Source organism: Acinonyx jubatus, chromosome A1, assembly GCF_027475565.1.
Source record: "Acinonyx jubatus isolate Ajub_Pintada_27869175 chromosome A1, VMU_Ajub_asm_v1.0, whole genome shotgun sequence".
Lineage (NCBI taxonomy): Eukaryota > Metazoa > Chordata > Mammalia > Carnivora > Felidae > Acinonyx > Acinonyx jubatus.
The window spans coordinates 21,129,941-21,156,586 of record NC_069380.1 but is presented as its reverse complement, the minus strand read 5'-3'; the positions used below and the strand labels follow the sequence as shown (position 1 = coordinate 21,156,586).

The 26,646-nt window shown below is 32.9% G+C and overlaps 1 long non-coding RNA gene across 21 annotated transcripts in view; it reads right to left on the bottom strand.

Annotated features, from left to right (window-relative positions):
- LOC106972675 (uncharacterized) overlaps positions 1–26,646 on the bottom strand; it is a 137,519-nt gene that overhangs the window by 64,059 nt on the left and 46,814 nt on the right. For 9 of the 21 annotated variants that reach the window (XR_008295343.1, XR_008295344.1, XR_008295365.1 and 6 more), the window contains 3 exons: positions 20,596–24,755; positions 17,340–18,655; positions 10–5,783 (listed from right to left, as the gene is read on the bottom strand). This is a non-coding gene — a long non-coding RNA (uncharacterized LOC106972675). The remainder of the gene's footprint in view (positions 1–9; positions 5,784–17,339; positions 18,656–20,595; positions 24,756–26,646) is intronic. The other 12 variants (XR_008295355.1, XR_008295360.1, XR_008295349.1 and 9 more) reach the window with 12 other exon arrangements.

Here is a 26,646-nt window from a genome sequence, read left to right as displayed (position 1 = left end):
GATAGATACCATAGCGAATGAAACAATTCCAGGCAAAGAATGTTTCAGCTAAGATGCTACAGAACAGGTGATAAATCATTAAATACTTAATTATGACATCAATTCCAGAATGGAGGCATCAAATGGCGGTGATTTGTTTGGGTAAATGACAAACATGAGTAAGTTTAGTGTCTCCTGGAGCTGTTAGCTTTGACAAGCTAAACTGATCAAGTGGAAAACAAATTCAGAGCCATCAAAGCATAATTTGTAAAAATCTGATCATCACACATGTACCTATTAACCAACTATTTAAACATTTTGTTTAAAATGTTTAAACAATAGTGTCTGATGGAGGTTGTAATCTTGAGTCAGATTTATAAAAATACTGTTCTACCTACAAAGGTCAAATAGGCTGAGACGCATACTGCTGTCAAAGTTCTCTGAAGGAAGTATGAAAAATTAAATCTGTAGAACAAGCTAAAAGCTGAAAACAGCCATAAGATCTAGCCCTTACAGACTCTTCGATCCCATGAATTATGAGTCCCCTTCTTGTGTATTTAATCGTAGCCAACCAGATCTCCTTGCTGTTTCTTGTACACACCAAAAGTGGTTCAGCCTGAAGATCTTTGAAGTTGTTATTTCACCTGCCCGAAAGGCTCTTTTCCCAGATACCTAATAATTTGCTCATCGTTTTAAAAATCTTTGTCTAAATAATCATTTGTCAAGCATTTTCTCTCTACAGTATTTAAAAACTTCTCTCTCCTGTCTTCCAAACACCTTTATTCCATCCTTTCCACCTCCTTTGCATTATTTTTCTACAAAGTACTACCATCTGACACACCACATATAGTACCTATCAATTTTTCGTCTAGTTTATTACTCACATCTCACTTCCAAGATCCTACACTCTATGAGGGCAGAAATTTGTTTGTTTTGTTCTAGATCCTCAGCATTTGAGTAGAATAAATTTGTACCTCTCTTTATAAATGTTTCAAATCTATTTTTATTTTATTATTATTTTTAATTTTTTAATGTTTTATTTATTTTTGAGACAGAGACAGAGCATGAGCAGGGGAGGGGCAGAGAGAGAGGGAGACACAGAATCTGAAGCAGGCTCCAGGCTCTCAGCGGTCAGCACAGAGCCTGATGCGGGGCTTGAACTCACAAACTGCGAGATCATGACCTGAGGTGAAGTCAGATGCTTAACCGACTGAACCACCCAGGCACCCCTCAAATCTATTTTTAATGCTCCCTGTCAAACATCTGCATTTTCACACTGCCACAAAAGACATTCATGAGAATATAAACAAATTAACATAAAAGTCTGCATTGACCATGTTAAAATTTATAAATTCTCTTAAGAAATCATGTACTTATTCAACTTTCTTGACTTACACGGTAGGACAATAAATACCCTTCTTCATTGCTTGCTTCAGGCTAAAACAGCATTTTTAATATTGAGGACATGGAAACTTAAAAAAAATTCTGTGATTTACTATCATATGCATTAAGTCCAAAAAGAAATAGTTTTAGTGGTATAATAAAAACTTATATTCCTGAAATGGTATAATACAAGCATTCCCCAAAATTATAAAATAATGAGATGCGGAAATTAGCAAACTTTAGGGTGATTCAGAATTTCTATCACTTCCTAAAGATATTCCTTAATAGAATAATCCATGGTAGTAAGTGGTTAAATTATAAAACAAAGAGAATACCTTTGAATAACAAGTTAATCAAACTGAGTAGGCATTTTGTGTAAATAGGTAGCTAAAAATTTCTCAAACAAAATCTAATCCTATGGCATATGATAAATACAAACAATAATAACATTTTCCAGGCGGTTTACATTTCTTCAAAACACAAAAGTTCAATTGCAAGAATGTAATACCAGATTATTCAAAGTTCCACAGAATTAAGGGAGAACTGTAATCATCAGTATGCTAATTTCAGTATATTACTCATAAAGTTTTTTACATGAATTCAATGTATTAGTAATCAAGAAATAGACCCAAATAGAAATTATAAATGTTGAATTTAATTTCAGTAAAATAAAGACAAAAAAAAAAAAAGCAAGTAATTTGTCACCTCACACAGTAACTTTAACATTAGAGGTTTAAACTTAGTATTTATTTTGTCAATTATTTTTTTCTTCATATATAGCTTTAAAAAAAGACATCGGAAATTTGTGAGATATATTTATAAATAAATAAGGCAAGAATATATACTCTCACATTTCTGGTGTGAGTTAATTCTGCATTAAAGGGGCTCAAGCTATTAATAAGACAGAAATTATAAGAAATCCTTTGATAACAGATGAAAATAAAAAATTTTAGCTGGAAATGATGATGGTCTCATTTCTTCTTCTAGCTATGCAAATAGTATGTCTAAATACTTACTAGGACCAAATCTATCTGAAAAGTTTGGAACATTAATTTTTCTTTTTGTTAATACTCAATGAGAAACAACACTGAGAATAAAACTTTTTCGAAGAATAAGGGATAGTAATATCCACCTGTAAAAGGAAAAAAAATTGATTTAGAATGTCAATTTCTAAATTGATAAATCATTAACAGAGATCACAGTTTATGCAAGCATAATCTTGCTAATCCAATAGAGCTAACCTGGGCATATACCCATAATGACACTTAGTGGCTTAAAAACAACATGTAATTCTCTAACAACCAAAAGGATATATAATTGATTGAAGACAATCTTCATTGTTGAGTACAGAATTAAGTCTAAGGCCAAATTTTCATATTTACTATCCCATATCAATATGTGTGACCTTAAGAGATCTGCCTTTAAATACAGGATGTGAACTGAGTTATTCAACTATTACAATATTCCTCTTGCTACCTCCTGAATACTTGCCTGAGTCCTCTGAGTTAGCTCCAAACAAACTCAATCCATATTCCAAGTAACAGATTTAAGATGCTCAATATTGAAATTATTTGGCATCAACTTAAAAAGAAACTTGAATGAAAGAAGATGAGCATTTTTTTCCCAAAGATGATGGAAAAAATGAAAACACACACCTGTATATACTTATTTTTTCTTTGTAAAAATAGTCAAATTAAGGTTAACATTAAAAGGTACAACTTTTATTTTACTATTTGCTTTCAATGTGTTCAAAATTGCACAAAGATAAAGTGTATTAACTCGTACAAATACAACTTCCAGTTCTGAATTACCTAAATGTGTGTGTTTCATTAGGTACTGACAGGCTACTTCCTCTTAAGAGACTGAAAAGAAGCTGAATGCTGTTATGATAAATTTCATTGTAACAGTTTTTCTATAGTTTCTCACTTTACCAATATTTTCATTTTCCTTTAATCTATTCTCAGGATTAAAACAAGTTTTCATTTAGCAATAATAGCCCCAAGTGTTCCTTCTTCACATCTGGAGGACCTAGGTATAAAAATTCACCTAGTAAATGTAAAATCCAGGTTTTCTCTCTTTCATTTAGAAGGCAGATTAGACTAAACATAATATACTTAGAAAAACAAAAACAGGAAAAAAGGTATCTAATTCCTGAGTTATTCTGGAAAATAGTGGACAAACTTTGTAATTCATTTAATAAATATTTCTAAGAATCTAGATGTTAAATCTTGGAGTACTTTCAGTGGAATCAAAAGTTATATTTGTTAGTCTTTCATAAAATAGTTGAAATGAAATAAAGGAAAAGAGGTGAACAGCTTGATGAATGATTTTTCAAAGCACCAAGTCAATAGTGCTTAATTGTACTTAATGTAAAAGCTGGCATTTAATTCTAGCTACCGTATATATGGTATACTGCTTCCTAATTTGGGGAAAAAAATTTTTGCTGGGGAAAAATTGTTTTTAAAAATGAGAGCTTTGCCTTACATATTTTCTTTACCTTCACATTAGACTTTAAAAAGAAGATCCTTGATTACAATTCCTTAAATTACATCTGAAGTACTTTTAGGGTTTCTAAAAGACAATAATAATTGGAAATGATTTGTTAAGAAGTGCTTTTATTTTGTAAATTTCCTGTTTGGCTGCAATTGAAAAGGGTAAGCTATTCCTTGTAGAAAAGAAGACCAAAAGTGTGATATGCTACACAAAAACACCTGTCTTGTCCTGAACATTAATTTTTAGTTTAATGACTTAATAAAACAATAAGAAACAGAAGGTAAAGAAAACATTTTTCTTTAAATCTTAAATTAAAAATTTCAACTGTTACATCTATAAAATTAGTAACTATAATAATAATTTTTACTTTTACTGTGAAGTTAAATATTGACTATAAAAAAGCAAACAAAGTCACATTTTCAACTTGTCAAAAATCTTCAGCTAAGGATTTAATAGAAACAAGATAAAACAATGATAGTGTAAAGTCAGAAGGCATAGGATTAAGATTCTAATCTGTCATGTGGGGCAAATTACCTAATTTGAATTTGTTTCCTGAGCCACCCAAAAAATAGGCAGGTCATCTGTAAGGCCTTTCCTACCTTTGAGTTTATGATTAAGAGCATTTTGAGACCCAGGATTTCAGGGATTTAATTCACACGTTTTGAAATTTCCCCCTTCTAACGAAATATTTAGAAACATTACTAAAAATCGTCTTGTAAGTTCTGTTCAGAATGTATATTTTATAATGCACACTTATCTGTGAAATAAGCAAATATTTTTAAACTTCATTTTACTGGAGAAACAAAGGAAAAATGAGTATTTAAAAATTTCAGTATTTACAATGAATATAAATATGCATTAGAGTAAATTTGGTTCTGTATAAGCTCTTTCAATAAACTCTTGATGGCATTCAACACTATTATTAAATTGCACTTACATTATTTTTTTTACAGATTTTAAGTAATCTCTACACGCAATGTGGTACTTGAACTTACAATTCCGAGAGCAAGCGTTACACACTCTACTGACTGAGCCAGCCAGGTACCCCACAACCATGTTAATACAAATACATCTTAAAAGTTACTACTTATTTTTATAGAATCATACTAAAGATAACAAGATTCTCAATAATATTGAAAATACATTATCAATAAAACTGAAGATATATCAATGATGTTAATACATATTAAGACATGTTAAAATATAAAACATATTAGACTGTAGAACATGGCCAGCCTTACTTCAGCAGCACAGTTAATACTGGAGATAATTTTAGAATCTTAACGCCAATATTTACGTGCTGCTAAGGCACTGCTGACATCACTATCATAAGAGCTATGAATAAAAAGAAATATATTTTCTTCAGAAGATCAGATCCTTGTATTTTTGAGGCAGCACAATATGGCCTGCACCTTTTCAAAATCCACAAACCATTATGTGCTGCTACTTTACTCCAAGGTTTTGTTTTTTAAACACACATTAGCACCTGAAGATACAAAAAATTTTTTTCTTTTAGAAGAGAATACATTAAGAAACCAATATTTAAAGATTGTAACGGACAAAGTATACATAAATAGCTATTTCTTAGAAGCTTTTAAGTAGAATAGTAAAATTTATTTCTACATCAAATGTTTAAGGAAAGCCTACTACGTGCTAAGCATATTGCTATAGGTTAGGAACACAAAGATGTGTAATATGAGGAAAAGCTAAGCATTTCCTCCCCCTTTGTCAACTTAATAAGCCAATAAAGTTAAATATTTAATCAAATTTTTGAATGTATTAAATACATAAAAGTTTTTTTTCCTTTTATAAACACAAAGTGAATTCATAAAATTTGGTCTTTACCTTGGTAAAAGCAAAATTTACAGACAGCAGTTCATTCCTTGCGGTATGCCTTTCTAAAGACATCTTCCATCCAGTAGGTAAGACTTCATGTCAAAGGAAAAATAAGAAATGACATATAAGAGCTCAGTTTCAATAAACTTAAGCTAAGAAAATGCAGATGTACTTTTAAAGGAAAAGATGATGTCACATGAAATATTTTAACGCTAAATAAAGTGAAAATATACAAAAGACTCAAGTGAATTTTCTAATTAATTTATCTTAAAAAAATCCAAGTATTATCTTACCCTTAACATTTATCCCTTTTTTAGAATAGTTACTCTGTTAAAAGTTGGACATCACTTTACATAAGAATTAAAGATTATGAAGCCTTTGGAAGATGAATTAACTTTGTACCCAGAGATGAGAAATAAAATTGGAATCCTGTGGCTCTGGATCTTCCTTTATCCTATCGGCCTCCCCTCTTCACCAGGCATGGAAATACACTCCTGAACAGTTTCCACTTACTCAGACGTAGGAATGTAATAACCTCTTTCTCTAAAAGATACAAGGAAACTGCCACCACTCTAGTTTAAGCCTCGATAATCTTTTGCTCCAGTTTTCTCATCATTAAAATGGCTATGCTACAATGACTTGAGAAATACGTAATACATATTTGTATTTACCAACTACATTTGGAACAGTTCTTTAGACTACCCTTTCCCACTTTCCAAACAAAAATGTAAACATGGTATTTTCAAATATACAAAATTTATGTACGTACTTTTTTCATTTAACAAATAACTTAATACCTACTATGTGCAAGGCACTGTCCCAATTGTTACACTAGTGAGTATACGGACACAATTCCTTCTCAGAATTTAAAATCATTTAAGGGGCACCTGGGTGGCTCAGTCAGTTAAGCGTCCAACTTCGGCTCAGGTCATGATCTCACAGTTCGTGGGTTCAAGCCCCGCGTCGGGCTCTGTGCTGACAGATCCGAGCCTGGAGCCTGCTTCAGATTCTATGTCTCCCGTTCTCTGACCCTCCCCCGTTCATGCTCTGTCTCGCTGTCTCAAAAAGAATACTGAACAGGCTCCACACTGTCAGTGCAGAGGCCTGATGTGGAGCTCAAACTCAATAACTGTGAGATCATGACATGAGCAGAGATCAGGAGTCAGATGCTTAACCAACTAACCCACCCAGGTACCCTAATAAATCTTTTTTTTCTTTTAAAAACTTCACAGTAATAATGTCTTATTATTTTTAGAGTATTGCGGTTAAATACATGACATAAATTTTACCATTTTAAAGGGTACAGTCCTGTGGCATTAAGTCTACTTACACTGTTGTATAACTATCACCACCTTCCATCTCCATAACCTTTACATTTACACCAACTGACACTGGAGCCACTAAACAGTGCCCATGCTTCCATTCCCTCAGCCCCCGGACACCACTAGTCTACTTTGTCTTGATGAATTTGCCTATTTCAGGTACCTTATATAAATGGAATCATGTAACATTTATTTTTTGTGTGTCTGGCTTTTACATAGGGTTAACTTTTTCAAAGTTCATCCATGTTGCTGCATATTTTACACTATCTTTCCTTTTCACAGCTGAGTAGTATTTGATTGTATGTATATACATTTTGTCCATCTATGAACATTTAAGTTGTTTTGATCTGTTATTATGATTAATTGCTGCTATAAACATGGTATACAAATATCTGCTTGAGTCCTACTTTCATTTCTTTTTGGTATAAACCCCAAAGCAGTATAACTGGATCATATGGTATTTAATTCTATTTTCATTTTTTTGAAAAACTGCCATACTTTCTTTCTTAGATAGTGGCTATACCATTTTACACTTCCATCAGCAAAGCAAAAGGATTCCAATTTCTCCCCATCCTTGCCAACACTATTTTTTTCTTGTTAAAAAATAATAGCCATCCTTGGGGATGTGAGGTGGTATCTTGGTATAGTTTTGACTTTCATTTCCCTAATGATTAGTCATTTGAGCATGTCAGGCTTATTGACCATTTGTATATCTTCTTTAGTGAAATATGTATTCAAGTCCTTTACTCATTTTTTAACTGGGTTTTTATTTTGTTGTTGTGGTTGAGTTGTAAGAGTTTTTTATAGATTCTGGAGATTAGTCCTGTATCGGATGTATGATTTGCAAATATTTTCTCCCATTCTGTAGGTTGCCTTTTCACTCTGCTGATAGTGTCCTGTGATGCATAAAAAATCTTAAATTTTGATGGGAGTCCGATTTACCTTTTTGTTGTTGTTGCTGCCTGTGCTTTGGGTTTGCTATCCACGAAATCATGATCAAGACTGTCATGAAGTCGTCCCCCTATGTTTTCTTCTAAGAGTTTTATAGTTTTAGTTCTTACATTTAGGTCTTTGACCCATTTTAATTTTTATATATAGTATGAAGTATCAATTTCATTCTTTTATATGTTGATATTCAGTTTTCCCAAAATGATTTGTTGAAGACTGTCCTTTTTCCATTGAATAGTCTTTTTTTTTTTAACCGTAAGTTCTAAATGGGGATTAAACCTGGGTGGCTCAGTCAGTTAAGCATCTTCGCTTCAGCTCAGGTCGTCATCTCCTGGTTGGTGGGTTTGGGACCCGCCTCAGGCTCTGTGCTGACAGGTAGGGCCTGGAGCCTGCTTCATATTTGGTGTCTCCCTCTCTCTAGGTCTCAAGAAAAAAAGGCGGGGGGGAGGGGGGGGTATATTTTAAACTAAAAATTTCTTTGAATCTATAGACTGTTCCCACTGTCACATAATAGAAATATTCAGAGGTTAATACAGGCCATGAAAATATTTCTATTTTGTTTAGACATAACCATTAAGTACCAGCACATTGCTTTCAATTTTTCAAGTACTTAATTTTACTTTTAATCTGGCATCAACACAATTTGTAATAATTTCTGTCTTCAAGTATGCTTCAAATTCTGCATTTAAACCTCTAAGGAGCTAACTACATATAGCCCTTGGGTCACAGAATGACTATGCTTGGTCAGGACAATGGAATACTACACTTGTGGTATGAAATGTTGATACTACACCTGGAGAAATTTTGAAATTAGCCATGCTTTGGTATCTTTAAGAATAGGCCTAAATTATGGGGTCTAACTAAACTTCATGACAATTTCATTAAACATAATAATTTCTTACTATCCTATAAAGAAAGTGAAAGTTTTATGAAATGTCTAAATATATAAAATCCACAAACATTAAAAATTTTTTTAACTTGTTTTTTGGCTACAGATGCTTAAAAACAAAAAAAAATAACCAGATAAGATACCTTTAAACTTCAATGTTGAGAACAGGCAGGTAATGAAATAGTATTCAGATAAAATCCAAGAAGTCTGTTTTATAATCCATAAAAACCTAGCTTTTGAGTAAAGTATAAAACTGTAGTATGTCTATACTTGATTTTTTTTTTCTGATTAAGAAAGTAATGATTATTTAGAAATTGTGTGTGAGGTGGACTTCAATCTAGACAACTTATTCCAGAAAAGTCAGGCTACACACACACACCCACCCACCCCCACACACATATCAAGGTCTGTATAATCAGGACCTATCCAGTATTTCCTACTTCTCTCTAATTAAAAACCTCTACCATTCCAGTTAAAAGGTCTCTTTTAAGAGACATAAACCAATGTAGTATGTAGACTTTTCTGAAATAATCAAGAATTTTAAGAGAAACTAGACATTATTACAATAAGATTATTATTCATTGTGTTATTCTAAGTATGGGTGGTTACATATTTAGCAAAAAAGGGTCCCTATAAGTTAGAGAAGCATTTAAGTATTTATGAGTGGACAAAAACTGGTCAGGCATGTGCTGTGGCCATCAGGTAAGTAGCAAGTGGAAGAAAATTATTTATCATGCTTGTAGTCAATTGTTTTCCAGTTCTTTCCTCTCCTAAACTGTATATTGCTTTCTCCTCTCTAAATCTTCACTGAAGCTACTGCTGGAGGCTAAAATACTCACTAATCCCCTTTCAATTTATTCCTACTTTAGAGGACAATTCAAGTCTATATTTTCCAGTGTAATCTTCAGCCTTCCTAGCTGATATTGAATTGCACCAGTTTTAAAAACTTTTGAATACAGGAAATTATTCTTATTGAGTACTATGCTGAGCAAATTAACCAGCTTAATTATTTCATACCTATCATCCATTCAAACTGGACTAGCTACGTAGCAATGCTTCCTGGTATGGCCCATGCCATTTCTCTACTTATATACAAACGTTATATAGTGCCTCCATCACTTAAACTGTGCTTTCAAGTTTGCTGGCTAAAAGCAAAATCACATTCCCTAACTACATATGGAAAGAGCCTTACTGGTTAGATGCAGATCTAATTAAACAAACAAACAAAAAAAAAAAAAAAAAAAAAAGAGAGCTATTAAAAAAATTAGAAAACAGAACCATTCAACTCTTGTCCTTTTTCTTTATAAAAGTTTTACTTCCAAGCCCCGTGGCTTATACTCTGGCCTATGAGCTCTTGATTATCTTTATGATTTACCACCTTTTAAGTATGTATCAACTTTTCATTTTTATGATCTTTTAAGAAAACAATACTCATTTTGAAAGGTGAGACAATAAATCAATGTTTTAAGAAGTCAGCTTGAACATTAATCTGAGTAAACAGGAATGTTTAAGTACATTAAATTAGCTTTTTTCATATTAGATACCAGATTTATTTTTTTAAATGTTCCTTTATTTTGAGAGAGAGAGAGTAAGTGGGGGGGGCGGAGGGGGAGAGGGAGAGAGAGGGAGAGAGAGGGAGAGGGAGGGAGAGGGGGAGAGAGGGGGAGAGAGGGGGAGAGAGGGGGAGAGAGGGGGAGAGACGGGGAGAGACGGGGAGAGACGGGGAGAGACGGGGAGAGACGGGGAGAGACGGGGAGAGACGGGGAGAGACGGGGAGAGACGGGGAGAGGGGGGGAGAGGGAGGGAGAGGGAGGGAGAGGGAGGGAGAGGGAGGGAGAGGGAGGGAGAGGGAGAGAGGGAGAGAGGGAGAGAGGGAGAGAGGGAGAGAGGGAGAGAGAGAGGGAGGGAGAGAGGGAGGGAGAGAGGGAGGGAGAGAGGGAGGGAGAGAGGGAGGGAGAGAGGGAGGGAGAGAGGGAGGGAGAGAGGGAGGGAGAGAGGGAGGGAGAGAGGGAGGGAGAGAGGGAGGGAGAGAGGGAGGGAGAGAGGGAGGGAGAGAGGGAGGGAGAGAGGGAGGGAGGGAGAGAGGGAGAGAGAGAGGGAGAGAGAGAGGGAGAGAGAGAGGGAGAGAGAAATCCCAAGCAGGCTCCTCTTTGTCAGCACAGAGCCCGATGTGGGGCATGAACTCACGAACCATGAGATCATGATCTGAGCTGAAATCAAGAGCTGGACATTCAACCAACTGAACCACCCAGGCACTCCAGGTTAACAGATTTAAAAATTTTTTAAATACAGTAAAAAGGATACAAATTTTATATAAATTAAATGTTTTCCCCCTCATTTTCTTGCAATTAATTGATTTGCAAGTCTAATTTTGATTCAATTAACATTTCTGTTTAGGCATATTTACTTTCTTATGCTGCTTTAATTTCAGTTCATCTCATTCATGTTAGACATTACCGCATTTAACAAAAACATTAAAAAATTCTAGGCATGTCTCCTAAGCTCTAAAATCATCCTGGATGGAACAGAATTTACTAGCCACTTTCTGCATTTTTCTTAATCAATATAATATGCAGCAAAAATAATTTATTGAGGGAGAAATGATACAGAACACTGAATTTGAAGCTGGGAGACCCAAGATGGAATCCTGACTCTACCCCTTGTATCTTTTTTTTTTTTTAATGAGTGAGTGAGAGAGAGAGAGAGAGAGAGAATGAATGAATGAATAAATATCTTAAGTAGACTCCACACTCAGTGTAGAGCCTGACATGGGGTTCAATATGATGACCCCTGGGGTCATGACCTAAGCCGAAATCAAAACCCAGATGCTCAACAGACTGAGCCACCCAGGCGCCTCTATTCCTTATGAATTCTTGTATCTTGGGTAAGTTATTTCAGTACATGGAGCTTTGAGACTCCTTTTTGTAAAATGGGTTATTAATGGCTAGTTCATAGCCCTTTTAAGACTGTACAAATTTAAACTTTTACGAACACAGCTAGTAGTGAATAGGTATTTAATAAATGATTGCTGAATTTCTTAACTTACGGTAGGATTTGAAATACACTTTGGACAAACGTAGGGTTTCAGTGGACTGTGATTCAACATGAACCAACAGTGCCGATGACAAAGAGAAAGTCAGTGGAACCAGGCAGGCTACATTGATAGAACTACCTTATTCATGAAAGACAGACTGTATTGTGTACCTCAAACCACACTGAGTACAGTCAGTTCTATATGCAATACTGACAAAATGTAGCAGATCCAAAGTGGAATATCCAGGATACTGCTGATCTAGAATTCATGCTATGAGAACCAGTGGAAGGACTTAAGTATGCTTAGCCTAGAGAAAAGACAGAAAAACTATTTCTAGAAGAAATATCTAGGGCCAAAGGATGAAATTATATACTAAACTGAAACCTGCTCTCTTATGAAAATTTTATTTTCTATCAATTATTTTAACTGACATAAATACAATTTATACCATTAAGGAAAAAGTTTCTCTACTATAGTTCTAACACTAATACTCTGAGCGTTAGAATAAAATGAATAAAGATCAACTAAAAAAAAAAACTGACTTAGAAAATTTCAGTATAAGCTGTTTTATTAAGGATTTGGAGGACAAACTATGTTTAAGTTTTGATGATAGGGCATTAAATACAAAGGGAATAAAGAAACAGAGACAATTTAAAGAAAACAAAACTGAAAAGAATTTTAAGAAATTTATTTACTGGATATAACAGGAAGCATGAAGCTGGCAAAAGTCAGGTGTGATTGCTGACAATTTGACATGTATCTATTTCAATTCTGCATTCAATCTGTTTGTTTTTACATGGAGATCATTTTGAAAACTCAAATTTCAGGCAAAAAGGTAGTAGCAAAGGGCAAGACTGCATCAACAGTTTAGGGATGTTACCTACTCTATTTATGCTTAGAACCTGAAATCCCTATTGTATCAGAATTTATATTTGTATGTTTATTTCCTATTTCAATAAAGGTCTGTACTATTAAATTTTGTGTTGTTTTCATTTTCATAAGAAAACATCAAAAGTAACTTCATAAATAAGACATTTCCTATTACACTTCTTTGAATCATCCATCTTGAACTGAGAACTTGTTCAAGGTGGGAAAACAACTAACCCAACTCCTTTCTATAATTTTGGCACTAAAATTCAAATTTTATGGCTACAATTTTGTTGAGAGCAGAAACACAGCCTTGCATAGACAGATCACATTTAATAATTTAAATTATTCTGTTCAACACATATATGTCAAACATGTAAGACTGGAAGGATAGAACTACTAGCATTTGATTTAAACACTAACTCTCAAAAAGAGAAGTTATTTGAACAATGACTGAAAAATGGTTGTGGCACATTGTAAATTTTCTCTATGTTCGTATGTTATATAAAACAATATACCCCTTTAAGAACCTAGATTTGATATATTTAACTAAATTAATATCAATTCATCAGTAAATTTGCAAACCTTCCTTACCACCAAATGCTGAGATTATCTAGCATCCTTATAATTTTTTTTTTTTTTGATTATAAACATTATTTACTACTAATCCAAGTGCCAAAAGAGCAATTTGTTCTTTTGTTTTTTCTTTTGGTAGTCTTTCCCCCAGAAACATTCACGTTATAAAATTATTCAAAATAATTAAAAATTCCTCATAAGTGCCACAGGTAGACAGCAATTTAACACAAGAGTAAATTTCAATCATGAGATTTCAGCTATTTTTAGCGAGTCATACCAAAAGCATTACATTTTTATTGAAAACAATAGATTCTATATCATTTGCCTTATTAACTACTTACTGCCCTACTGATTTACAACATTCTGATTTTATTTGCAGTACTTTCAATCAGCTCCACATTTACACTATTTATAATTCAAGAACTGACAATATTTTCTAAAATGGTATGATTACATGCCATTGCTATTCTATTGCTAACTTGATAAAAATTCTAAAAACTTATGTAGATAATCAGTCTAATGTAAGGAATTATTTTTGTTATAATAATAATAAAAAAAAATAATAAGTCTACTGATTATAAGGTTACTTGTTTCCATCACTTCGGTTTACAGGACTAACAATGACAGCACAGACTGGTTAATATTCTGCTTCATCTTCTGTTTCTTATTTAGAGTCAGGGTCTTAAAGTTTTTGCTGTTGTAAATTAAAAAGCAGCAATGATCGTAATTGCTGACAGTGCACCTAAAGATATTATTTTATTTAGCACCAAATGATGGATCTAGTTATTTTAAATTTATATAACAGAAATATGTAATTTAAGTGTATGTACCCAAATTTACAATGTGAAAAAACAAAACATAGCTCAAAAATCTTAAAGTGAGAAAAAAGAGAAAGAAGTATTATTTTAGTTTTATTTTAGAGAGGGGACACATGAGCGGGGGGGGGGGGGCGGGGGGAGGAGAGAGGGACAGAGGGAGAGGAAGAGAGAGAAAAGAGAAAGAGACAGGAAGAAAATCTCAAGCAGGCTCCATGCTTAGCACAGAGCCCAACCTGTTTTTTCTTTTTAAATTTTTTAAAAAATGTTTATTTATTTTTGACAGAGAGAGACAGAGCATGAGCAGGGGAGGGGCAGAGAGAGAGGGAGACACAGGATTGGAAGCAGGCCCCAGGCTCTGAACTGTCAGCACAGAGCCCAACACAGGGCTCGAACTCACGAACTGTGAGATCGTGACCCGAGCTGAAGTCGGACACTCAACCGACTGAGCCACCCAGGCGCCCCAGAGCCCAACCCTTTAACCCTGGGATCATGACCTGAGCTGAAATCAACAGTCAGACAATCAACCAAGCCACCCAGGAACCCTGAAATATGATTATTTCTGAATGTTTTATGTTAAGCAACAACCATTTAAGAGCTTTAAACTGAAAAAAAACCTTGAAAGAGATTTCCTCTTTACTCAATTTATAAAAATGAACCCAAAACACTGCCATTATTTAATTCAGACAGCAATGAATATATAAAACATGAACATTCTACAACTTCTAGAATATCCACATCCCACAAGTGGGGAACAGCTTAAAAAAATTCCTTGAAGAATGGCATTAAACGAGCATAAGAGAATGACAAAAGAGGGGATACCCACACATAATCATATAGAATCACTGACTACTGTCATGATGTACCTATTTTTCTGGGTACTGACTGGAAACATCACTATCTTAGTAACTAAGATTAAAGAGAACTCCATACTACCTAGAACAGACAACAGAAAGCATTCCAATTATAAAATACAGCAAATGATCTATGTTTAAAAGATGCTGGAAAATATCCAGCTTATTTATTTGGTTAGAAATTTACAAAGGAGATGAAATAAGGTTAAGAATATGACATTATCTATGCTTTTACATCTGTTAGAAGTTAAATGATACCTATTTCTTTCTGAAAAGTCAACTACCCTCCAATCTACAGGAGCGCAATACCAATCAAAAAGATTTCTTTTTCTAAGAGTAAGCTGAAGTAAAACTGAGCTGGCTTCCAAGGGACCAATTAAGGAACTTATGCCTGGGCTATAGAGGATTCTCTGGGGATTTGCAAATGTTTCCATTCTAGTTTTCCAGAGACAAAAATATAAAAAGGAAAAAAAATTAGAGAAGGAAGTGACCTGTGGTATTTGGCCACTACTCTTCAAACTGGCTCATTAATAAAAGTCTTCAATATTTAATTATTTCCACCCAAAAAACTATTTACTGAGTTCAGTGGCAGATCTTCTATGATAAGGTCACTCCTTGACACATAAACATTATTCACAGAGTCACTAATCCAATGGTATTAGATATGGTAGAGAAGAATCTGATGCACTAGTTTTCACTAAAACAGGGCCATCCCTGAACACCACAAACAGAAAAAAGGTGCACTTAAGTTTCTTTTATTTAGGGATGAGCTCAAAGAATAGATGGAAATGAATCGTTATGGTAGCTTGACTTTAGAGTCTCAAATATTTTTTTAAAATATTTTTAAAATGTTTTATTATTTATTTAAAAAAAATTTTTTTTCAACGTTTATTTATTTTTGGGACAGAGAGAGACAGAGCATGAACGGGGGAGGGGCAGAGAGAGAGGGAGACACAGAATTGGAAACAGGCTCCAGGTTCTGAGCCATCAGCCCAGAGCCTGACACGGGGCTCGAACTCACGGACCGCGAGATCGTGACCTGGCTGAAGTCGGACGCTCAACCGACTGCACCACCCAGGCGCCCCCCCCCCTTTTTTTAAATTTTTTTTTTTCAACATTTATTTATTTTTGGGACAGAGAGAGACAGAGCATGAACGGGGGAGGGGCAGAGAGAGAGGGAGACACAGAATCGGAAACAGGATCCAGGCTCTGAGCCATCAGCCCAGAGCCTGACGTTTTATTTATTTTTGAGAGAGAGTGCGCATGTGTGCGAGAGCTCAAGCACAAGTTGGGGAGGGGCAGAAAACGGGAGACACAGAATGTGAAGCAGGCTCCAGGCTCTGAGCTGTCAGCACAGAGCCCGCAGGGCTGGAACTCACAAACCTGTAAAACCATGACCTGAACCCAAGTCAGATGCTTAACTGAGTCACTCAGGCACCCCAGGGTCTCAAATATTTTTAGGAAAATAGTTATCTTGTGTATTTACCATGACCTTGATTTGAGTTTTTCTAGGGGTATGACATTAATTTTAGCTAACCTGTTAAAATTTTTTCCTTAGAATTTGTAAGTTTCTCAAAAGTTAAATGAATCAGGGTCCAAATGTTTATTCTAAGAAAGAGGTGTGCATGTATGTATGTATAAAAGGAAGGAAAAGGGATTGCCTTCCTGTCTTTCCCACTTTCTGAAGTTTAACAGCTAAATTTTAAGTATCTCACAGAAAAGTGTGCAGGGTAATTTAGTGAAATATAAAAACAAATAAATGAAAAAACTCTCTCTCAAGTGGAGAGAATCCTTCCAATTTATAAAACCATAAAATAACTATCAATAAACCTGACTACTGGGGGGCACCTGGGTGGCTCAGTCAGTGAAGCACTCAACTCTTCATTTCAGCTCAGGTCATGATCTCACAGTTGGTGAAATTGAGCCCTAGACTGTACTCTGCACTGACAGCGTGGAGCCTGCTTGTCTCTTTCTTTCTCTCTCTCAAAATAAATATATAAACATTTAAAAAAATAAAAAAAAAATAAACTTGACTAATAATAATAAAGATAATTACTTATTTATCAATTCCTTTGGAGGACAAGTGTTTAAAATTGTGATTCTCAGATTTAGAAAATAGAGCCTTGCTGTAAAATACTTTCCAAAATAGAAAACTTATTCAAAGCAATGGCATTATTCTTGTTCTAAACTGGATTAAATTAATACCAACCTTCAATGTGTAGGGGGTAAGGGGAGATAAGAAACCTGTCATTCAGAAATAAAGCAACACCTGTAGCGAAACACTAACTTTTTATAGCAATGGCAGAGGTTAATACTAAATATTAACTGAGAGTTGATACTTACAAGGTAAGAATTGCTGGGCTAAGTAGGGGACTATTTTATTATGGTCTTCATTTTATCTTTATTAAACCTAGGAAAAAAAATAAGAGTGAAGACTTTAAAAAATTGATCACATTATAGAAGTTAAAAGAATTTTCAGCTAAAGTTGATAATCACAGCTTTCTGATACTTATACAGCACAATCACAGATTATGAACACCAAGCAGCATTTACCTATTTCAGTCCAAAGTGTTATCATTAGTTTTTAAAATTCACTTTGCTATTACTATTACCTTCTCAAAGTTTAAAGTCAAATATCTAAGTGCAACTAAAACTCACACTTCATGTCTAACTTGGAGCACACTCAGCTTCTAGAGGACATCATCTAAGTGCAGATATTTTAAGATAAATTCAAGATCATACCTCAAGATTGACCAATCTTTCTCTCACACACATACACACATGTAACATGTATACAAATGCAAAATGTAAAAATCCATATATTGCTTAATTCCAAGAATTCTACTGTAAAACAGTATAATACAAAGCTTAAGTTGGAGTTTCAAATGCATAAACAAATTCTGAAAATAACGTTATGATCGATAGCCATAACAAAAGAAAATACTATTGTGAAACTGTCTGAATTCAAGGGTAAATGGAAGAGCAGTGATAAGAAAAATTGCCTCCAAGGCTGTTCTTTATTTACAAGAGTAGGAAGTACTATTTCTATTAGTTACTGTAAGATATAGAACAAATAGAATAAAGTCATCCATGCTTTTAGGAGCATCCTAAGTATACATCTTATTGTAGAAGATCTTCACCAAAATAAAGACAGCACATTTTTTGATATATTTGAAAAAATACTTCAAATCCACAGGAAAATTTCAAATCACTGGCCTTCTCATGGAATTCTAATATTCTGCCAGGCTTATTTTGCTTTACGTATTTTTTTTTTTTTTTAAAGAAAAAGCCTATGCATATAGTTGAATCCTTTTCGTACCATACCCTGATCCCATTCCTTTCTCTCCTAATATAAAATTACAATCTTGAATCTGGCATTTATTTCCTATACATGCTTTTACACTACTACTACTATAAAATCAAGTACTTAAAACCATATATATCATTGCTTTCTAGCTTTACATAAATGCTATATATCTTATATAAATATTATATAACATACAACCTTTTGCAACTTGTTTTTGTTCGCCGAAGACACTCATCCATGATCACACAGAGCTCTCACTTAAACAGCAGTATAATAAACAGTTCATCATATGACTATGACACAATTTGCCATTCTCCTGTTGCTTAACATTTATAGTACTTTTGATTTTTTCCTATTAAAAATAAAAGTAACTATAAGACTTTTTCATACATGTCTCAGTTTACCTAGAACATCTAGGAACGGAATTGTTGGGTTCAAGCCTATGTATATCTTCAACTTTACTACGACATTGTCAAATGCTCCCATAAGCAGCATATAAGAAGTTCTTCTTTATTTTCTCCAATGTTTGGAAGTATATTTAAGAAAAACAGCCACTATCCAGAGGAAAAATTTTAAAATTCTTAAATGACCAAATCCTTCTGTTTTTATCAAGTGTAGGTCTAACATAGGTATACTAAATGTACCAGAGACTAAAATTTGCCCCAAGATACTTGAACAAAAATAAAGCTCTCATAATACTGATTTTCTTCACATGATTGAGGAAATAACAAGACTTAATCTAGAACTACTGTGGTAGAGATGATAAGATTCAGAAGTAGTTACTGAGCTTGGATCCATGACGACCAAAGGGGCTGGGGGGCGGGGAGAAACAGAAAATATAAATGGTTTATTGATGTGAAGAATCCTCCCCCATTTCATTTTGGGCAGTACTCCTCACATGTGGTGCTTCTAAAAGAACTCATGTGGAGCTTGTAAAAAGTACAAATTTCTGAGTCCCAGCTCCAGAGATTCTGATTCTGCAGGTCTGGAAAAATGCTTTATTCTAAGTTATTCCGGTACAGGTGGTCCATAGACAGTTTATGTCGTAATTCATAGCAAAAACAAGATATTTTCAATATAAAGGATTATGTAACTCACTTTTTGATTAAGAGCAGGTAACTAAAATGTTATCTGTTAAATTACATCAAACACATTAAAGACAACATTCTAGTATTAGTAAAAAAAAAAAAAAAAAGTAATTTCAATTTATGGTTGAATACATTTAATTTCACATTAGATCAGGTTTTGAGCTCATTTATTATTTCAGACAAAACTAACACATACTACAACAAAGCTTGTTTCAACAGTATTAGCAGGAAATTCATATTCTGAGTTTACTGTGATTGGTAAGGGAAAACATTAAGAGTAGGAGTGATTGGTTGTAATTTTAATGAAGATGACCAGGGAAAAACTATGATTACCTTTTAAAAAGAATGCTACCGCAAATGTCAAGACTTTAAATTGGGATATTAGGCTTATACAAAATAAAATGTCATTTGTAGTTTTCTACCTACACTTCATTAACTACAGATGAAATCTGAACATTAATAGAAATCTAACATTCACTTCCTTGTAACTATAACCTATTGGAATTATTTAGATACAAAAGGTGAGAAAAATGCAGATATTTAGGTTATGCAAAGCTGTGCAAATTTAAATTGTAAAAATAAAAAACACCGTTCTGTATCATTTGATATTGCAAAGACCTAATGCCAAAAGATTTAGAATAATCTGAACTTTCAGATATAAAACATTTTAACAGTAAGAAAAAGTAAAGACTTAATGAGTTTCCACCTGCAGCCTGCTCTGTCTTTAGTTAAATACAACACTAAGTAGTATGGAGTATTCTTTTTAGTTATAGTGAAATCAGCAAGAATTTGGCCTTGTTTGTTTGGGCTATAAACAAAGATAACATGGGCTCAGAATATGGCCCCAAAGTGAAAGAAACACTCCAATGTGGCCATAATCAACTTCTCTTTCCTTAATACAATACATAACTTGTGTTATCAGCAACTTATTAATAGTTTTTTTCCAATCTACCAGCTTAAAAGTGAAAAACATGAAACATACCATGCATACTTCCAGAAACAAGACAGTTTTCCATTCATATGTGAAATTAACAGAACAAAAACTAAATAACTAAAGCCACAGAGTAAATAATAGAAAAATGTAAGTCTAAGAACTGTAAGCAACTACTGTTGTCTTTTTGCAGCTTTGGGAAAAAAAGTACCTTTTGTCAAAAAAAGTATTTATTATGCTATATATGGGTTATGATAGTTGGGCCCTTCCTACCTGGTCTGTAAAAGCTGGTGGGTGTAGGCTCCTTTGGCCACCATTATTGCATATTGATGCTATTCTGTACAACAGCTGACATGCAGCAGCAATCTCCCAGCCCCTGCTCCCAGCTGTAAGGGACAAGAACAAGGGCTGTGGTGATACTTGTTTATTCATTGTTGCTGCTGCTGCTGCTGCTGAAGCAGCAAGCTAAGAAAAGCATATGCAACTGACACAGAAGACAAAAATGGTTCAGGCCCAACCTACCTAGCAGGTCTGCTTACATCACTATATGGTACAATTATTTAAGAATTTTTTTTTTTTCTTAAAAAGTAGGATGGGAAGAGTAGAAGACAAAATTAGTGTTTTGATTAGAAAGTGAACTTATAATGTATCTAAGGAAAAAAATTAATGACACATGTAATGATCTTCAGCTCCTAGTTTAGATTTAACTGCTCACATATCAAAATTCTCAGAAAAGTTTTAGCCAGATTTGCCATGAATTCATAAATTCATATTATCTTTCCTATCCATTCTCCTGGAAGATAAGAAAGTATCTAAAATTTAATCAAGAAATGAAATTATATTTTGCTTATAAAAAGCTCCAGACTCCCAAGTCCCACATATCTAATCATCACCATATGTTTGCAATCAGACCCTATTAACAAAGAAGATTTTTAGCCCATAAACTTTTTTTCTTTTACAAAAAAACTCCCAACTATTAAAAAAATTTCCACATGTAATTTATCTACTTTAAATGTGTAATATGAAGCTAAAAACTTAGTACATAATATCAAATGAGTAACAAATAGAAGTATTCTGTCAAATTATCTTTAAATTTAAATGTGATGCTATTTATATCCAATAGCATTAAATTAATACTTCAATTTTAAATGCAATCCTTATCTTTTAATGCCTTAAGCAATTTTTGATTCTGAAAAATACTTAAAAACTCAGGAAAATTAGGACATCTATAAATTATTTTTTTAAATGCTAGAACTGGCTGAATTTAAATAATATCTAGTCAAGAAGGCTAGATTTGGGATTAAAAATAAAAGTATAAAACAGAAATACCTAAAATTCAGATAAAAACATTTTGTGGGGAAAAAAAAGGGAAAAACCCAATCTTTTATTTTTATCAAAACTGAAAAACAACTGTTCTGTTTAGCAGCAGTTCAGTAACAAATAATGCTAATAAAAATAAAAGAAATAATTCTGAGGATCACAGGGTAACAAAAATACTATAATACATTTATTATGAAAGCCAAACAATGGAAAAAACTAACAGCAAATATCAAAAAAGGATATTTAAAAATTAAGACACAAAACAGTAACAAATTAATGAACTATTAACCAATGGATTAATCAGTCTCGGGAACTACATCTGAAATACACTACATGTTTCTCTTCCAAGTGACTCTAATCATGAAACAGGAAAGTAAAACTAAGCCAAATCATACATGTTAATAAAATACCAAAACTGTGTTTTGTCGTGTTAAGAACTGAAATTTTACTTCAAAATGATATTTAATGAAAAATTTAAATCTTCCCATTACTTAAATATTGTTTTGAAAATGGTTATCAGAAATTATAATTCTGAAAAGAAAAAATAGACTAAGAATATATTTTATTGGTTGGTCAAGAAACACCACAAAATACACACATACAAAACTGCCTCAAATAAACATTAAAAAAATTTTTTAATTGACTATTCTTTAATGAATCCACAGCAACATTACAAAACCACAATAAAGAAAGTTGTTACAGCTGAGAAACTGCTTAAAATACGTTGTCCTTATAAACTAGAATTATCTACCAATGACAATGACGAATTTCAAGTACCTGAGTGGACATGTTAAATTTTTTCTCTATTCTAGTTTATCCTAATATTCTTTCCCTGCTAAGGATAACTATTTCAAAAAAATTTGAACACTGACAGTATAACTGTATTTTAGGAACAATTAAGAATTTTTCCTGAAAATGAATGTTTTTTAACCCGGAAAATGCATTTAACCCAGAATATAAACACTGTCCAAATAAGAAGTGTATCAGAGAAAAAAAACCACAGTAAGTCTTTTTCCCCAAATCCTGATATGATAAAGTACTTACCAAGGCTTAGATATAGATAATCAGGTTTGCAAATTTAAAACACTTAAAATCCGTAGAAAATGTCCTTTAAGGGGTAAAGGATAGCCAATCACACATAGCAGTAAAAGCCTTTATTAACCTGTCTTCTAAAATAACACACACTACCAATTAGGTTAAAGTTTCTTATCCTGTAAGAGCTGACCAAATACAAGAAAACTATTAATATTTGCACCAAATCTCTTACATGTTAGATTATTTACTAAGCTAAAAATTTGGAAGTTTATAAGCCAGTATATAGTTATAGAGAGATGATTTTATGGTGCTAAATGTTTGTGTCCAAATAATAAGTTTTGACAACTTAAAAGATCATAAATCATAAACTCTCTAAATTAGAAACTGTGGGGATTGATGTCTTTATCTAAAATATCAACTCAAAAGCTATCACTCTTCCTCCATTTAACAATAGGCTGTGTGCAAAGATATCTGGATTGAAACTGATAAATTGAATCTGGATTTGTTTTTATTTTTCAGACATTCAGAAACCACATTTTTCACTTTTCATATTAATGTTTTCTAATCTGAAAATCACTGGCTAAGTTAGAGGGGGAAAAAGTTGTATTCATTTCCATCTTATTTAAACTAAGCTGCTTATTTATAACATTCTCAAATCTAAGCTATGAAGACATTCAATACCCTGTATTTATCTCCAACAGTATATAGTGACACCTTACAGTATAATGATATCAATATGTGAACTCTGCCCTTATATTAAACTGACTTCTATTAAATTTTAACATTTTATTTAGCTTTAACTGTTAATGGATTCACATTCCTGGATTATCTAATATCTTATAATAAATGCTGAATATTAGTTTTTAAATATTTTGTTACGAATCTCAATGTTCAAACACACATTAGAGAATTTGCTTTAAAATAACTGAACATTTAAAGATACAAGCAGTTATATGACAATTACACTTCACTCATAAGACAAAATTAACACTTTTCTTAGGAAAACAAATCTTTGCTATCTCTCCTGTATCGTAAGCATATAAAGTAAATATTTTTAGGTGAAAAAAAATTTAAAGAAAAATTCATATTATGCTCTATATTAGTAAACCTCACTTTAGCAAATACTTTTTTTAAAAATACGTTAGGGTTAATACTTTATCATGTGATTAATATTTTTACCATGCAAAAATTAACCAATGCTTAGTAATATTGTTCAGTAAGTTCATTTTCATTATACCAGGTCACTGTTTACAAAACAATCAAAATTTTTATTAGCTAAGTATCTGAAACCTTCAAAAAACTATAAAAATCAAAGAAAATATACTAGAAAAGTGGCTCTGTGATAAAGTATTTTGGAGGCAAAATTAAGTCACTGGAAGTTTTGGCATTCTACATTTTTATAGTCTGTAATTTTTGATATGAACAATTTATTTTATTCAGAGTACCTATGAGTAAGATACTAGTTTCTGCTTAAGAAAGTGGGTTTTTCAGTTTCAACCAAAATGCCACTTTTGGTTAGGATGGTATCTGGAATACTTTAAATTCTCTTAAAATAGTCTCATTAATCTTACCTAAACTTATAGGCTCTACCTATCATTATACCTGTCAAACAGCCAAGCACCAAATTCTATTTGATTTAAACCTTTCATTTTATGAGATGAAAAGTGTACTATTTAATTCTTCTTTATATACCAGTATAATGACCTTAAAAAAAAAAAAGAAAAATCACTATATATATTCTTCTTTTTAGAATGAATAAATTCAGTTGGGACTGGATCTAATAAAAGTCGATGAGAATAGCAATTATATTAAAAAACGTGGAGTTTTAATAAGAGAAGCCTACCTGACCACTTCACAGATTTCTGTCTATTAATAAATCTTTATTGGTTTTAGCTCATCTAAAAGTTCTAGCTTTACTAATGGTCTAGTCCAATTATACTGCAAAGATATGAAATAGTATGCTTTTAAAATTCATTAGTATACCTTAATCTCCTATCATGTTCCAATGCATTATGTGAGTGTTCAATCAGAGAAGTTAGGTTGTTCTCCAGAATTGGCTCTCTCCTAAAGGTCAAAACCTGCAATAAAAATGTCATGTATTATAGCATGAAGACACTCAACAGATTTCCGCCTCCTGCAGTTCCACAGTTGATCCCTGAACACGAAGGTAAAAATCTTCAAAATGACCCCAATCTTGCCTGTGTTCAAAGAAACCCTAACTTGAAAATAATGTTTTTTAAGCAGAAATAACTTGATTAGAAACACCTGTGATATGCTTTATCATCTGAAGCCTCTTCAAACAAATCAGATTAATATGTTTCTGCTTTCATTTCTCTTTAGGGCATTCATTTTCAAAGGTGTGTGTGTGTGTGTGTGTGTGTGTGTGTGTGTGTAAGTGCTGGAGGACTGGTAAAGGTGACTCCATAAGGAAAATATCAGAAATACAGTTTGTGTTTCTAAAACTCATAAAATCCACAGTTAAAAGAACTACTCAAGAGACAGAGATAAATTTTTAACTACCTTTCTCCCCAAATTATCAAACATTTTAATGATGACAGAAATTACTATTCTTAAGTTTGGTCTTTTGCCATGCCCAAGTGAACAATTATACTGATATTTCCAAATATTTTAAGACATTACAGTTCTAACAGAAAAAAAATTTAGAATTAACTTTTTAAATAAATTAAAATATTTATAAGTAACAAGTGGATGACTATTGGGCCAATGGTTTTTTAATATTTCCAGGTAGATGGTGTAACCAAATGTATATAAGTGGCTTCTTCATTTGTTTCACTTGAATCTTAATGATTTAATGGCAATTATGTAAAAATATAAAGTTGTTAAATTACCATAGGTTTATACCGTACCATATGTTAACGAGTTCAGTTTTCTACTGTTATTTAAGAAGAGCTTAGGAAAAGAAATGAGAACCAAAAAACCTTTATTCCTCTGCCGCCAAATATTTAACAACAAATAGCACACATATGTAACTCACAAACATCAACCCAAAAACCATGACATTTTGAAACATTAAAATCATTTCTACATAGTCCTTCTCAAAAGATCTAGACAAAATTTTCTATATTTGAGCGCTCTGAAAATTAAGGTGTCACAACTTTAAAAATCACAGAAAGAAAATAGAAACCATTATGTACTCCATGCCAAAAGTTTTTAAATAGTGGGGAAACAACAAATACTAGACAATAAAGAACAAAAGAGGTTTGGATCGAAGACAAATATTAAACCAAATGTGTATGATAAGAAAAAAAAGATGTAGCCCCCCCAAACTAGTACAACTCAATGTCAAACATATTACAAAGTAGTTATTTACACTTAAAACCCAGTGCAAAATTTTTCCAGGGCAAAGACTTTTTAGTGAAATATGAAAGTAGTAAAAAAAGTATATTAAACTTCTCATAATTAGATAAAAAATATTAAAAATAAAATTAATATGTATACTTAATATCAGTTCATATTTGAAACTTTTCTTTCTAAAAGGAGATCCTTTAAAGCATCTCTAAGACAGACACTGGGGAGGAAAAAGGCAAAGGAAAATCATTTCCCTATAAGAAAGCAATATTTACAGGAAGGCTCTACAGTCATTTGTATATGCAAATAATCAAACATATAAACATTTATTAGTAACGTGAAATTCTAAAAGTGATACTACTCTTATTAAGACAATCATGACTTTAAAGTCTAATACTATCACTAGCAAAAATGACTTAATCTAATTTTTGACACTTATTTGAAAGTGGTAGTTTATTATTGATTTCCTTTGGTCTTAAGAGATGTGGGGCTACCAAATTTCAGCAAGTCATAGTTTGAGTCTAATTACATGCCAAATTAGTTGCCTGGCCACAGTGTTTCTAAGTTTGCTAAATAAAAATTAGTAACAGTAAGAAATAACAAAACTACATGTACATGAACACTCTGGCATGACAGTTCTTTCTAAAATGTGTTTTCTAG